The following is a 14,340-nucleotide window of genomic DNA, read 5'->3' on the forward strand; positions in this document are numbered from 1 at the left end:
GACATGACTCCCGCTGTCTTTCTTTCTGTCTGTCTCTGGCCCCCTTTGTCTGTTTGTCTTTCTGTATATCTCCCTGCCCCTGTGTCTTTCTTCTTTTCTTTCTGTCTCCCTTCCTCCCTCTGTCTGTCTGTCCGAAGCAGCATTCCCTCCCCCTCCATTTCCCTTCCCCCACACCAGTTCCCTGTGCACCTGCTCCTGTGTCTTTCTTCTTTTCTTTCTGTCTCCCTTCCTCCCTCTGTCTGTCTGTCCAAAGCAGCATTCCCTCCCCCTCCATTTTTCTCCCCCCACACCAGTTCCCTTTGCACCTGCCCCTGTGTCTTTCTTCTTTTCTTTCTGTCTCCCTTCCTCCCTCTGTCTGTCTGTCCAAAGCAGCATTCCCTCCCCCTTCCATTTCCCTCCCCCCACACCAGTTCCCTGTGCCTTCATTAGCGTTTCCTCTACCCCCTTTCCCTTCCCACAGTCGCGACTACAAACGTGGGCCCGAGTCCTTTGCCGCCCCCCTTCCCTTCCCGCAGGCCCGACTACACATGGCGATTCAAGCAGCATGTGCAGCAGTCTTCACATGCTGCTTCGGGTGCTTCTACTGCCCTGATTTACTCTGGCACGTCCGGAGCAAATTAGGGCAGTAGAAGGGCCCGAAGCAGCGTGTGAAGACTGCTGGACACGCTGCTTAAATCGCCAGTCGGGCCTGCGGTAAGTGAAGAGGGGGGGAGGCAAATGAGTCAGTCCCGGGCAACGGAAAGTTGCTGGGCTCCTCGGTGGGGGCGCTAAGTGGCCGCGATCCCTCTCCTCCCAGACACCCCCCCCCCCTCCACTGGAGGAACGTATATCGGCGGCTACAGCCGCTGGCTTCGGCGTCTTCTATCCACTGCAGCCAACCCTAGCGGAAACAGGAAGTAGTCAGAGAGGGCGGGCCGCAGTGGACAGAAGACAGCAAAGCCAGCGTTAGCGTGGTGCAGCGCTTTTCTCTTCATTTAAAAGCGGGTGAGCCGGCGAGAAGGAGGAGGTGGTGGTTTTGGCAGTGAGTGAGGGCGGGAGGGGGGAGTCGCCGGCTGTGCTGTGCTTTCCCGATCGCAGTGGCGCTGCTGTTGGTGTCTGAGCTCGCCGTTTTCTCCAACCTCCATCGGGCCCTTTGAAAGCAGCGCTAGGTGGAGAGTAGGGAGGCAGTTGTGAGGTAATACGCGCGCATGCGCACTCGTGCGGCCACATCCCGACAGAAAAGGGATCAGGGAACACGGTTGTCGCGAGTGCGCATGCGCGGGCTAGCATTTTATTATATAGATATATATCACTGCTTGCGAACCACTTTGTACACAGCGTTATTATTCAACCCAGGAGTATCCATGGTCTGATACTACTGGATTGTTTGTTTTTTTAAAAAAATGTTAGCCAGATTGCCTCCCTATCAAGTAGAAAGTCCTCCTTAGTCTCCATCTCCATCAAGCCTCTCCATACCAGGCCAACCAGCCCCCCACCAACCATAAGGACCCCCTAGTACCTCAGAATAGTCCTTTCCCACACTTGACCCCTCCCAGACCCCACTCGGGCCACTGGGCTTGTTGGACCATTGGTCTGTAAGGATATTCTTATGTTCATATGTTCTTAAGCCCTTCCCCCAGGCCTACCTTACAGTAAATCCCTGGTTTCTAGTGGTGTGGGTAAGAGTGATCCCTAGTGATGCCTTCCCATCACTGGCACCTTCTTCCAAAATAGTGCTGACAACCTCTAGTGGTCATTTCATGATACTATCTAAAGTGATCAAGTTTTTCAATATGGTAGTGGTTCTCATATAGCTAGGTAAGTTTTAAGGATATCCTCAATGAATATCTATTACTATATTTTACTCAGTAAAGCTGTATAGAAAATATTTTCATTTATTTAACAAATCTTTATACATAATCAATACACCATTTAGCATTATTTATAAATACTTATATATAGAACTAGAGTCTACTTCCTAATTATAATGACTAAGATAAATGTCCTGTGAAATGCTCTGTTCTCGCGGTATTTCAAACCACAGTCTTCTTCCTTGTATCTCCAAATATCTTGTTTGCTGTGAAATGTTGTTTTCAGAATCCACTGGTGGCAAAAAGGGTGCAGTATTTCAAAATTTCAGTTAACTTGTAATTAGTTTTACTGCTATATTTTGTAGCAGTTGTAATATTTGAAGTTGAATTAAGGATAAGCTCTGCAAAAGGGAGTTCTAAGCGTAATGAGAAGCAGGTAGTGAGGCTGACTGCCAAGAAGTGGACAAAATGGCCTGAAGCTGTTGTATTGTGAAATGAGATGTCTTCACCAGATGCTTCTGACAATTCCCCATGCACCTCTGTCCTGGATCACTCTTCCCAGATTTGCCCACTTTTGGCAACTACTTCTGGACCTAGCTGCTCTTATTAAACTGCCTGGTCAGCCTTTGCCAAGATCATCTCTCCTCTGACCAAATGTAATGTAATGTAATTTATTTCTTATATACCGCTACATCCGTTAGGTTCTAAGCGGTTTACAGAAAATATACATTAAGATTAGAAATAAGAAAGGTACTTGGAAAATTCCCTTACTGTCCCGAAGGCTCACAATCTAACTAAAGTACCTGGAGGGTAATAGTGAAGTGAAAAGTAGAGTTAGAGGAAAAATAAAAATAAAATAAACATTTTAAAAAGACAGCATTGATCTAAATACTTTGGAAGGTAGAAGAGAGGAGAGAAAGGAATAGAAGCAGAATGGGTCAGCGTCAGTGATGAAGTGGAGCAAGTAAGTTTAGGAGGAGCGATTGACGTATCCAGAAAGGGCTTCTTCTGGCCGACAGTCCCAGGATGCCTATGTCTCCTCCCCTGCGATGTTCTCCCATCCATGCATTCCCTCCCAGACACACTGCCCGTGCCCCAGCCGCTCCAAGGAGGCTGCCCCAGATGAGGTCCACGGTGAATGCAGGATTCTCTCCTCTGCGGGAAAGCCGCCCGGAACCGACAGTCGATCTTCTTAGCGGATTGCAGGGGGGGAAGAGTTCACACTCTTGGTAGGATCGGGTCTGAGTGCTCTCGGTGGTTGTGGCTGGTCTCATTGCTGCTTAGATGTAAAAGCAGTTGATCTCCACTGCTGCTGATATTTAAAAGCAGGCAGATTGATCTCTCCAATGGACTGCAGGGGGAGGAGTTCACGCTCCTGGCAGGATCGGGTCTGTGGGCTCTTGGTGGTTGCGGATGTACCCGCTGCTGCTTAGGTGTAAAAGCAGTTGTTTTCCCAATGCTGCTGATATTTAAAAGCAGGCAGATTGATCTCTCCAACAAATTGTATGGTGAATAGCATACACGTCTGGATGGATTGGGACAAAGGCTCTTGATAGTGGCGGCTGGTCTTGGTGCTGCTTAGGTGTAAAAGCAGTTGATCTCCTACTTCTGATGATATTTAAAAGCAAGCATATTGATTTTTCCAACGGAATGCTGGGGGAAGAGCTTACTTGTTTGGCTGGATCAGGGCAAAGGGCTCTCGGTAGTGGTAGCAAATACTGGAAACAGATGGTGGTCCCATCCTTGGAAGATCCTAGCCAGGACGAGAGTGCCTGCAGCAACAAAATCTAGTTTTCTGTCTTTTTGGCAGCATAAGCACATATGACATACTCACCTACACAAATATGAGAAATACATACTGATGCATATGCGCCCTACTGCAAAGGGGCATCTACATTTGCCTACATATACATATTTATTCAGTAAAGTGCATCCACTCCCGAATGTATATACTTTACAGAATAGATGTACAGCTGAGCCAACCATACACACACTTCCTCTTTAAGTATCAGAATGTCCTTTCAATTTACTTTCTCATGGCAAAGCTCCATTGGAAAACACTTTGTACCTCATGGTGGGGAAGACGATTAAGAAGATGATAAGCACTGTAAAAACGCTAGAGCAAGCATGGTACCTTTGTAAGGACACAGTCACCAAGGCGCAGAATCTATATATACCTCGTATCAACAAGGGATCCAAGAGTAAAAAGAACAAGGAACCAGCGTGGCTCACTGTAGCAGTGAAAGAAGCTATCAGAGACAAGAAGACTTCGTTTAAGGAATGGAAAAGGTAAAAAACGGAATAAAACTGGGAAAAGCACAAACAATATCAAAGCAGGTGCCATAAGGTGGTAAGAGGGGCCAAAAGAGACTACAAGGAAAAAATAGGCAAGGAGGCAAAAACTTCAAGCCGTTCTTTTGATATATTAAGGGGAAACGACCTGTGAAGGAAGTGGTGGGGCATTGGATGACCATGGAATAAAGGGAATGCTAAAGGAGGACAAAGCCATTGAAGACAAACTGAACACATTTTTTGCATCTGTATTTACCGAAGAGGATATACATAACATACCGGAAGCCGACAGGCTATACGCAGGAAATGAAGACTGGAAACTGACTGGGTTGACGGTCAGTCTAGAAGAGGTATGCAGGCAGATTGATAGGCTTAAAAATGATAAATCCCCGGGACCGGACGGCATCCATCCGAGGGTAATCAAGGAACTGAAAGGGGTTATACCTGAACTGCCTCAACTAATAGCTAATCTATTGATCAAATCGGGAAGGATTCCGAAAGACTGGAAAGTGGCGAATGTTATGCCGATCTTCAAGAAAGATTCGAGGGGAGATCTGGGAAACTACAGACCGGTGAAAGATGATAGAAGCACTGATAAAGGACAATATCATTGATCACCTAGACGGACACAATCTGATGAGGACCAGCCAGCACGACTTTAGGAAAGGAAGATCTTGCTTGACGAACTTGCTGCACTTCTCCGAGGGAGTAAACAGGCAGATATACAAGGGTGACTTGGTCGACAATATATATCTGGATTTTCAGTAGGAATTCAACAAGGTCCCACATGAATGACTACTTCAAAAAATTGCGAGCCATGGAATCGAGGGTGAAATACTCATATGGATTAAAAACTGGTTGGTGGATAGGAAACAGAGAGTGGAGGTAAATGGACAATACTCAGACTGGAAAAGCGTCACAAGTGGCGTACCGCAGGATTTGGTGCTCGGACCCGTGCTCTTCAACATATTTATAGAAGACCTGGAAATTGGTACGACGAGAGAAGTGATAAAATTTGCAGACCATTCGAAGTTATTCAGAATAGTGAAGACACAGAAGGATTGTGAAGATCTGCAAAATGACATAAACATGCTTGAGAAATGGGCTGCGACATGGCAAATGAGGTTTAATGTGGATAAGTGTAAGGTGATGCAGGTCGGTTACAAAAATCTTATTCACGAATACAGGATGTCTGGTGCGGTACTTGGAGAGACCCCCCAGGAAAGAGATGTGGGAGTACTGATTGACAAGTCGATGAAGCTGAAACCGAGTATAAATTCTAGTGTGCAAGTTGGGCATAGATCCTCTGAATTCTATGACACTGCGTGTATTTTAATGGAATTGCATTTTAACATCGGTTCCTTCATAATCATCTGCTTTAATATTTCAAGTACCTTTTTGATTTGGTGTTTCCCATTGTCTGTATGCCCTGTTTTATAAGCTGTCTTAAAGTAACCTGAACAGTCATTAGTTGGAGACAAACAGCCTCTGTATCCTATTTACATCAAAAGGAGTTGGCATATGAGGGACGTTCAGTAATTTATCTATTTGAGTATGAAAGAAAGTAGCAAGTGTGTTGAAACAAGTCTGTGCATGTTGTGACATATCTCAAGGTTAGTCATGCACAGCTGTGGCTCAGTGCAAATCTAACAGTCTAAGAGACAGGATGTCAGGAGAGTCCTCGTGCAAATCAAGTAAGAAACTACTAGATTTGGTGCACCTTTCAGTGATAAAAATTCTCACAAAAGAAAGGGAAAAGCCAAAGGAGATCCATGAATGCATGACTGCAGTTTATGGTGAGTCTACCACATCATCCTGCAAAGTAAATTTGGTAGTAAGCAGTTTAAGTGGGGTAGAGAATTCATTGAAGATGACCCTCATACTGGATGGCCTGCAGAAACAACTTCCACAGAAATGTTCATGAAAGTTGAAGATTTAATTTTGTCAGACAGATGAATTAAGATTTCCCGAATAGCTGAAGAAATGGGCATCTCGGCAGGTGCAGTTTGGAAAATCATGAAAAGTTGAGCATGCCCAAGGTTAGTGTAAGATGGGTTCCAAGAATGTTGACGCCATGTCAGAAAGCCATGAGGCTCCAGTGCCATCAAGAGATGCTCCGTGAAGACCAAATGAATGTTTTCATTGTTTGTTGACTGGAGTTTGTTGCTGGGTGTATCACAGAGATCCTGAGTCCAAATGGAGTCAATGCACTGGAAGCACAAGTCATCTCCCACCCCCAAAAAGTTCAAGACAGAAAAATATGCAGGCAAAGTCATGGCAACTTTCTTCTGGGATGATGAAGGACTTTTGCTTCTGGAGTTCATGCCACATAAGACAGCCATAACCAGGGAGAGTTACACCAGCACAATGATCGATTTGCGGGAGTCAATCAAGGAGAAAAGATGAGGAAAACTCATTGCAGGCATGCTGCTTCTTCACGACAATGCGCCGGTATACATGTCATGACAATCACAGACTGCCATCTGAGAATGTGGGTTTCAGCAGATGAACCATCCACCCTACAGTCTTGATCTGACTCCCTTGGATTAATTCCTGTTCTGAGTTTTGAAGAAATCTCTCCATGGACAGTGGTTTTCAAGTGATGAAGATGTCAAGGAAACTGATGTCCTGGTTTCAAGGTCAAACAGAAGAATTCTTTTCAACGGGGTTGAAGTCATTGTAGGAAAAGTGGATGAAGTGTATGGAGCTATCAGGGGATTATACTGAACAATAAAACAAAACATTTTTTGAAAACTCTTCTTTCCTACTAAGATAAATTATTGAATGGCCCTTGTATCTCATATTGCTTAAACATTTTCAGACGCTCAGTTGTAAACAAATGCCTTCTGTATGATGCTTGCTTTGGATTTAGCTGCATGTTCTCTAGCTTCAGTTTTACAGCTGTTTATACAGAATTATAGAAATTTTCCTAGCTTCTCAGCACACCTTTTCCTGCATTTGCACACATATCCCCACTCAATTATTTATATTCCCATCAGTCCATACTCCTGCATTAACATCCTCTGGAATATTTCAGGCATTGGACTCATTTTTACAGGCATTCACAACCAATTTTAATGCCAAAAAGGTGTTGCACAGATAATAATTCTACTAAAAGCATAATTTAGTTTTTCTGTCCCAAAACCCTGCCAGGTATTTTTTTCTCCTTTGGTTCCTGTCTCATTTAATTCACAAGAAATCTTTAATTGAAGGAGCTCTCAAAAATATAAACTTGGCTTTCCCACTGTTAAAGGAATAAAAACTATGGCCAATTTTTGTCGATCATTTTCGTTTTTATTTGTAAAAGTTGGGAATGTACTTCCTTCTATAATTAGAGTTTTCTCCCATCTACCCACTATTTATAAAGTGCTGAAGACATATTTATTTCAGAAATTTACTAATGATCCTTCTTTTTCAAATAATCAATCATAAAAGATAAAATTCTGGCCTAAAAGATATAGTTTCTATTCTAATCTCCTGTATAATTTTATTAATATTTTGTTAACCGAATCGAGCTCTCCTGTTGGAATGAATTGGTATAAAAAAATCAAAGATTAGATTTTTAAAAGATTAGATTTTTAAAATATCATCATAACATGAATATTACCAGTCATATAAAAAAGTTTTAAAATTAGATTTTTAAAATATCATCATAACATGAATATTACCAGTCATATAAAAAAGTTTTAAAATTTTTCCAAAACCCTAACCTCCTCTTTTATGAAACTGCAATAGCAGTTTCGAGCGCAGGGAACCACGCTGAATGGCTCGTGCTGCTTCTGACGCAGTTTCGTAAAAGGAAGCCTAAGTGATTGATATCAGTCCTAATGTAAACAGGTAGATTATTCCAACATGTAAAAGAGGAGTTGAACTGTCGTTTATACTATACTCCTTTAATCTGTAGAAAATGTAGTAATAAAGTATCACATAATCTGATGGAAGAATAATGTAAATGAGAAAAAAACAAAATCAGATTAACTGGAGTCAGTCTTGACTATGCAAGCTGATTTAAACCTAATTCACCTCTCAACTGATAACTAATGAAAACTTGTATATGCTTATGTAATACTTTCACATCTTTTTAGACCAAAAATTAATCTAACCACAGTATTCTGGAACTGCAATTTTTTGATCAGTTTTGATGTTATTTATTTTTATTTTAAAAATTTCTATACCGGTTAGCACTAAACGGTTTACATAATTTAGATACATAAAATTATTAAAAAACATAATAAGACAAACACACAAACAATTCTCAGAGATCATATCTGCAAACTAACACCAAAGCTTAAATAAAGAGATCATGAATAATTTGATGATAATTGTAAAGAATTACAGTAATCAAGTTGAGGTAACACTAATATCTGAACCAATAGTGCAAAATGATGTTCATATAAGCATGACTTCACCAGCCTAAGTTTCCTCGTAATATGTAAAATCTTCCTCCATAAATTAGAAATTTGATCTTCAAAGGTAAGAGAAGAGTCTAAAGGATTACCTAAAACTTTAGACGTTTTATCTACTTGCAGGGCAGAACTTGATAGTAGAGTAAGAAAAGAAGGAACAGAAGAAAATGAATTATGAAACCAAATAACCTTCGTCTTAAGTGCATTCAATTTCAACTTATTAGTAGAAGTCCAGTCTCCAATTCTATTTATGCAATCAGTGATCTTAGCTGAAATGTTCTCCTTGTTTGAACTTAACGGAATTAATTTTAAAAATATCATCAGCATAGGATTGTTCTGAATAACTACATGAACAGGTTTCATACCCTCAGCTCCTTCTTCCATCTCTGGAAGAGGCCAATGAAATTATTACCAGACACAATTTAAGTTTAAACATGTCAAGGCGTTCTTGGCGTTCTACTAACTAGTAGAATACCAACAAAGAATCTCCCCAAATTATAAGTGACTGGCCATATTATTGGGTTTATGACATCACTTAAGGAAATAATTAAACATACGTAGTTGGTAAATCTTCCAATTGAATGACAACTACTTCATTAATTTCCAATGATAAATTGCATACTCCAGCAAAGTTCTTTTGGTTAGTTTTGATCACATGATTTCTTTCATTAGTAATTTTCCCTAGCAACAATAATAACTTAGTTATCACATGCTATTCAATTTCACCCCTGTCAGCAATAGAGGGGGTGTTCTATTTCAGTGCTTTGCACACCTGGGAGAACGGTATAGAAAACTGAATAAATAAATTAAAATTAAATTTAAAAAATATTTTAACAACGTTCATTTAGGGTGCACTGACCTGATCCCTTAGGCACTTCCTGTTTTCTGTTAATAGAATAGGATGTAGCTGGGTCAAAAATCTAACCAACATTATTTTTATTGTAATTCTGAAGCATTTCTATATCCTTCAGCTTTGTCTTTTATTTATGTATATACTGATGTCTTTTCAGGTTTCTCAGGCAAGGGGTATCTCATATATATTGGGTTATGCCCCCCTTATATCCTGCTTAATTCTATTACCATAATAATATCTGTTTTACTGTAATTCTGAAGCATTTCTATATCTTTCAGCTTCAGCTGACAAACGTACTTTTTGCAGAGTACTCATAAAGATATTAAAAAGCATTAGAGAAATAGAAGAACCCTGTGGCACTCCACAGAAAGAAGACCAGCTCAAAGGTCCCATCCTTCAGCATGTTATAATTCCTGTTTACTAAAAAAATCATTAAACCAATTAAGTACAGGAAGAACAGTTCCAGAAACTGCTAATTTAGCACATGTGGAAGGGTGCCAACAGAACTGAGTGCTTATGAATGAGGAGGGTGTTTCTGATGTTATATTGGGTGATCATCTGACATCCAGTGATCACCAGTATTAAGAAAAGGAGTGAGTTCATTTCAAAGAGAGGTTCCTAGATTTCAGGAAACTAACTTTGTCAAGATAGGCAACTATTTAAATAAGTTGTTAGATGGGAACATCAGGAAGAAGAGGAAAAGCATTTGACAAAACTGAAATGAGATATTTTAAAGGACAACAAATTTTTTTGTTGGGAGCATAAGCAAACATTTGGGGGGAAAGGAGACCACCATGGTTCTCAAAAGAAGTAGCTGAATAGCTAAGGAAAAAGTGGTTAGCCTTCATAAAATGCATGAGATCGCAGTAAAATGAAGACTATCAACAACATATGGAAAAGCTATGAGAAGCTGGTAAAGTACTCAAGACAAGCTAACGCACAAATAGAAGAAAAAATAACCAGTTCAGTAAAAATGTGTATGGGGCAGAGGGGGAGAGAGAACAAGACTTTTTTTTTTTTTTAGATACGTTAGTGATTGGATGAAATGCAAAAGTAGCATTATCAGGCTGAAGTGTAAAAGGGATGGTTATGTAGAAGGTGGTGAGATAAGGAAAAAGCAGAATTACCTAATAAATATGTTTATTCTGTGTTCACAGATGAAGAGCCAGGACTATGACAGAAGAGAATAAACACAAATGGGCCTGATATTGAACCAAGGGAGCTGGGCCGGTGCAAAAAGCATGTATGAGTCTCTTTTAAAAGACACAGAAGTCTGCAAATTACCTCATTTCATCTGACAGATGGTTCCACATAGAAGTCTGATACATATTCTTCTAATGCAATCATTGTGTATTAAGGTATTTGTAATAAACATTTTTTTGCAGATGTTTTTCATATTCTTTTGTCTGCTGGAATAGATCTTTAGCAGTATGGCTATAAATACAGACTAGATGGACGGCTTGGTTTTTTTTCTGTTGTAGTCTGCTATATTCAAGAAAGAAACAGGGGGAAAAAAACAACACCAGAGACACAAATATGCAACAACCAGAGTGGAATTGTCCAAAAAAGAATAATGTGCACTAAAAAAGTGTCCTTCAATCCGTCTGGTGAAATGACGATCTTTATTGTTCAAACATCAAATTGACAAATTGACTCGACATGCGCATGTTTCGGCCAACAGGCCTGCCTCAGGAGTGCCACAAGGAAAACGAATGCTGTTTGCTGTCTAAAAGAACCATACGCGTTGTGTCAGCAGACAGCATTTGTTTTCCTTGTGGCACTCCTGAGGCAGGCCTGTTGGCCGAAACATGCGCATGTCGAGTCAATTTGTCAATTTGATGTTTGAACAATAAAGATCGTCATTTCACCAGACGGATTGAAGGACACTTTTTTAGTGCACATCATTCTTTTTTGGACAATTCCACTCTGGTTGTTGCGTAGTCTGCTATATTCAGATAACTTTTACAAACATTCATAGGCTATCTCTTCTTTTTCTACATTTGCTATATCTGACTTTTTTCTACAGGACTAAGGATGAAAGAATATCTGAAAATGAAATGCAATGCTCTTTATTGTACACTATAGAATTTAGGAGACAGTCAAGTATTACAGAGAGACAAATAGGGCAGGACTAGCACCCTTTTTTAATGTACTTTAAACCTATCTCCAAGTTTCTTTCCTGTCCTGCAACTATCTGCTACTCCCTTCAGCAGAATACATCTATGACCTCTCTTTCCAGACGCTCTTTTTCATTTAATGAGTTAATACTTGTTTAAATTTAAATCTCCCAGTGCTGAATAAAATCTTTTACTATTATTTGGTCTTACTGACCTTTTCTAGTATGTTTTCCCGTCTGAGCCCTGTTACGAAAGTGAAATGTGAAAATGTGGAAGAAGGTGAGTCAATGTATGAATATTTCATGAATGTTTTTGAAAGGTGAGTGAATGTTACTGGAGCAGTGATTGAAGCCTTGATGACTGGCACTACTGTTAATGCATTTCAAATTTGTGCTGATTCAACCATTTTTCTGTACATTTACCTCAGTAGTAACTCTAGTTTACTGAAACTCTTTAAATAATCTTTGTGAATTTTTGATAGCATAAAAGAAATATTAAATTAATTTGTACCTTTTAAAGATGCTATATATACTCACACTGTATATCCAAACTAGGGGGTTGTTTTACTAAGCTATGGGCCTGCGCTTTTCCATATAGGAAGGGCTGGGCTACTTTCAGCAGAACTGTAAAATGACTGCATGTCTCATATTTCCTATTAATAGCCACTTGCTAATTTCACAATTAGTACATGGCCATTACCGCATGAGCCCTTACCATCACCTGTTTACTAGCCAGTAACGGCTCATGTGCTAACTATAGTTAGTCGGTTAGTGTGCAGCTAATTGGTTAGTGTGCAGCAGTGTAGCTGCGCTAACTGATTAGCGCTGGGCATGCTTATTCTCCGCCTCCAAATACACCCCATTGCTAAATAATAAAGGCACATGGGTAGCACGCACTAATTCTAAAACTACTGTGGGACATCTGAGCATGCCCCGCGGTACTGGAATTTAACCTGTGATAAGCATGTGTTAATGATTACCGTAGCTTAGAAAAAGGGCCACTAGAAGTGTAAGATAATTTTATAAATATACAAAACAAACCCCAGTTGTCTTTGCTGAGTATACTGCCTTATTATTTCCTGCCTAGATACAGCACTTCATCTAGAAGGAGGAAAAAGGCCTCAGAAGCCACGGGGAAAAGTACTACTTCAGAGCTGTGAAGGAAGGAGATACGTGTACACACAGGCTCCCCTGCACACTTCTATTAAAGGCCGCTGGAAAAAAACCTCCTTTTTTAATAGATGTAGATTTCAAACGTAAATTTTATGCGTAAGCTTTACATGTACTGAAATTTGAACAAATGTGAAAGATGCAGAAAATGCTTATCTTAATGCTAGACTTTAATGAGGTTCTGCCAGATTTTTGTCTTCTCTCACTGTCATCACAAACTCGATGCTAGCAATGGATTACACGTTGCCATAGCCGATGGTGGCCATCGTTTCATGATCTAAAAATTGTTTCATCAGGGCACTGCGAAGCAGTAGTGCTGTGTGACTGTGTGTCAAAAAAAATGGCCACCGTCGGCTATGGCAATGTGTAATCCGACTATTACAAAAAGGAGGTTTCCTTTATGTCTTTTAAAATAGCACCAAAATAGGTGCCTTCCTGCTAACTTAACCAAAATCTCATAACTACATAATGTCCATGGGCAACAGAAATAATAAAAAGGAACTATATTATTGATTCATGAGTATGGAAATAAATACTGTAGGTAAAAGGCACAATCCTGACTTGAAGCTTTTTAGCTAGATGCTATCAGGTTCACAATCAAAATGGAAATATGTCTAAAAACCCGCCTAAATCAGTACTTATGAGTTTTAGTTAGGCCTTTTCATTGCTGCTATGCGCCCAGAGTGAAAAAGGGGCATTTTTGGAGGAGTGGTTACGCTGGGAGGTGGGCAGGATGTGGGCCGACCTAGACTTAGTCATCCTGCAGCGATAATCAAAAGTTTAATGAGACTGCCTAGATGGAACTTACATGTTGTGACTTAGGCAATCTAAAAACAGGTCTAAGTGCTCAGAAGTTATCCAAAATGACCAGATAACCACTGCAGGGACAAAGTAGAGATCCCCCATACACTCCAACAGTGATCATTGATTCCCCCCTCCCATCTCCCATACAAATCTGAATAGAAATGTACATACCTGCCTCCAGAACATCAGCACCTGGCATAGGAAAGCCTAGTAGAGCTGCACAGAGGTGGCTTAAGTAGTTTGGGGGGTGGGCTAGTGAACCATAGAGAGGTGGACCCTGGTTCATAAGCCATTCTAACCACTGCATTCATGGTGAAAAATGTGCATCCACCAAACACCCCCAAACCCTACTATACTGCCATATAGGTGCCACCTGCAGCCATAAGTGTTATTGGGGTGGTAGACAGGTGGGTATAGTAGGTGTTGGTGGTGTTTTTGGGGGGGGGGGCTCACCATGACCTGCAAGGGAGTTGTGATGAGATGTTTATGTGGCACCCTTTTTGTGAAGCTCACAGTAGTGCTCTGTAAGGTGCCCCATTACTCTGTTGCCATGTCTAGGTGGCCATTCTATCATTTTGCTAACCCCTCCCACATCCAAAAGATTTTTTTCTAGGTGTTTTGGACTTTGACGATTTTTGGGATGAGAATGCAATATAAAGATAGATGATTTAGTGGTCTGGACAATCAAATGGCTGGACATAGAAGTAGACGATTCTCAAAAAAATATATATTTTGGATGTATTTATTGAGAATGGACTTTGGACGACTAGTGCCTTAGGCCCAAAATGGACTTAGACTTTTTTTTATTATGCCGCTCTACGGTTATAAGAAAATATATATTTTAAGCTAACACCAGTCTTGTATTGAAATTTAGGGGAGAATTCATGAAAGGGCATTAAGCGCTTTAGC

At 40.6% G+C, this 14,340-nt stretch overlaps 1 long non-coding RNA gene across 1 annotated transcript; it reads left to right on the plus strand.

The window, feature by feature from the left end:
* The first annotated feature begins 923 nt into the window (after positions 1-923).
* Positions 924-12,952, plus strand: LOC117353885. Its single transcript, XR_004538060.1, has 3 exons — positions 924-984; positions 10,499-10,699; positions 12,545-12,952. It is a non-coding gene; the product is annotated as an uncharacterized LOC117353885 (long non-coding RNA).
* The last annotated feature ends 1,388 nt before the right edge of the window (positions 12,953-14,340 follow it).

The sequence above is a fragment of the Geotrypetes seraphini genome, chromosome 1, assembly GCF_902459505.1.
Source record: "Geotrypetes seraphini chromosome 1, aGeoSer1.1, whole genome shotgun sequence".
Taxonomy (NCBI): domain Eukaryota; kingdom Metazoa; phylum Chordata; class Amphibia; order Gymnophiona; family Dermophiidae; genus Geotrypetes; species Geotrypetes seraphini.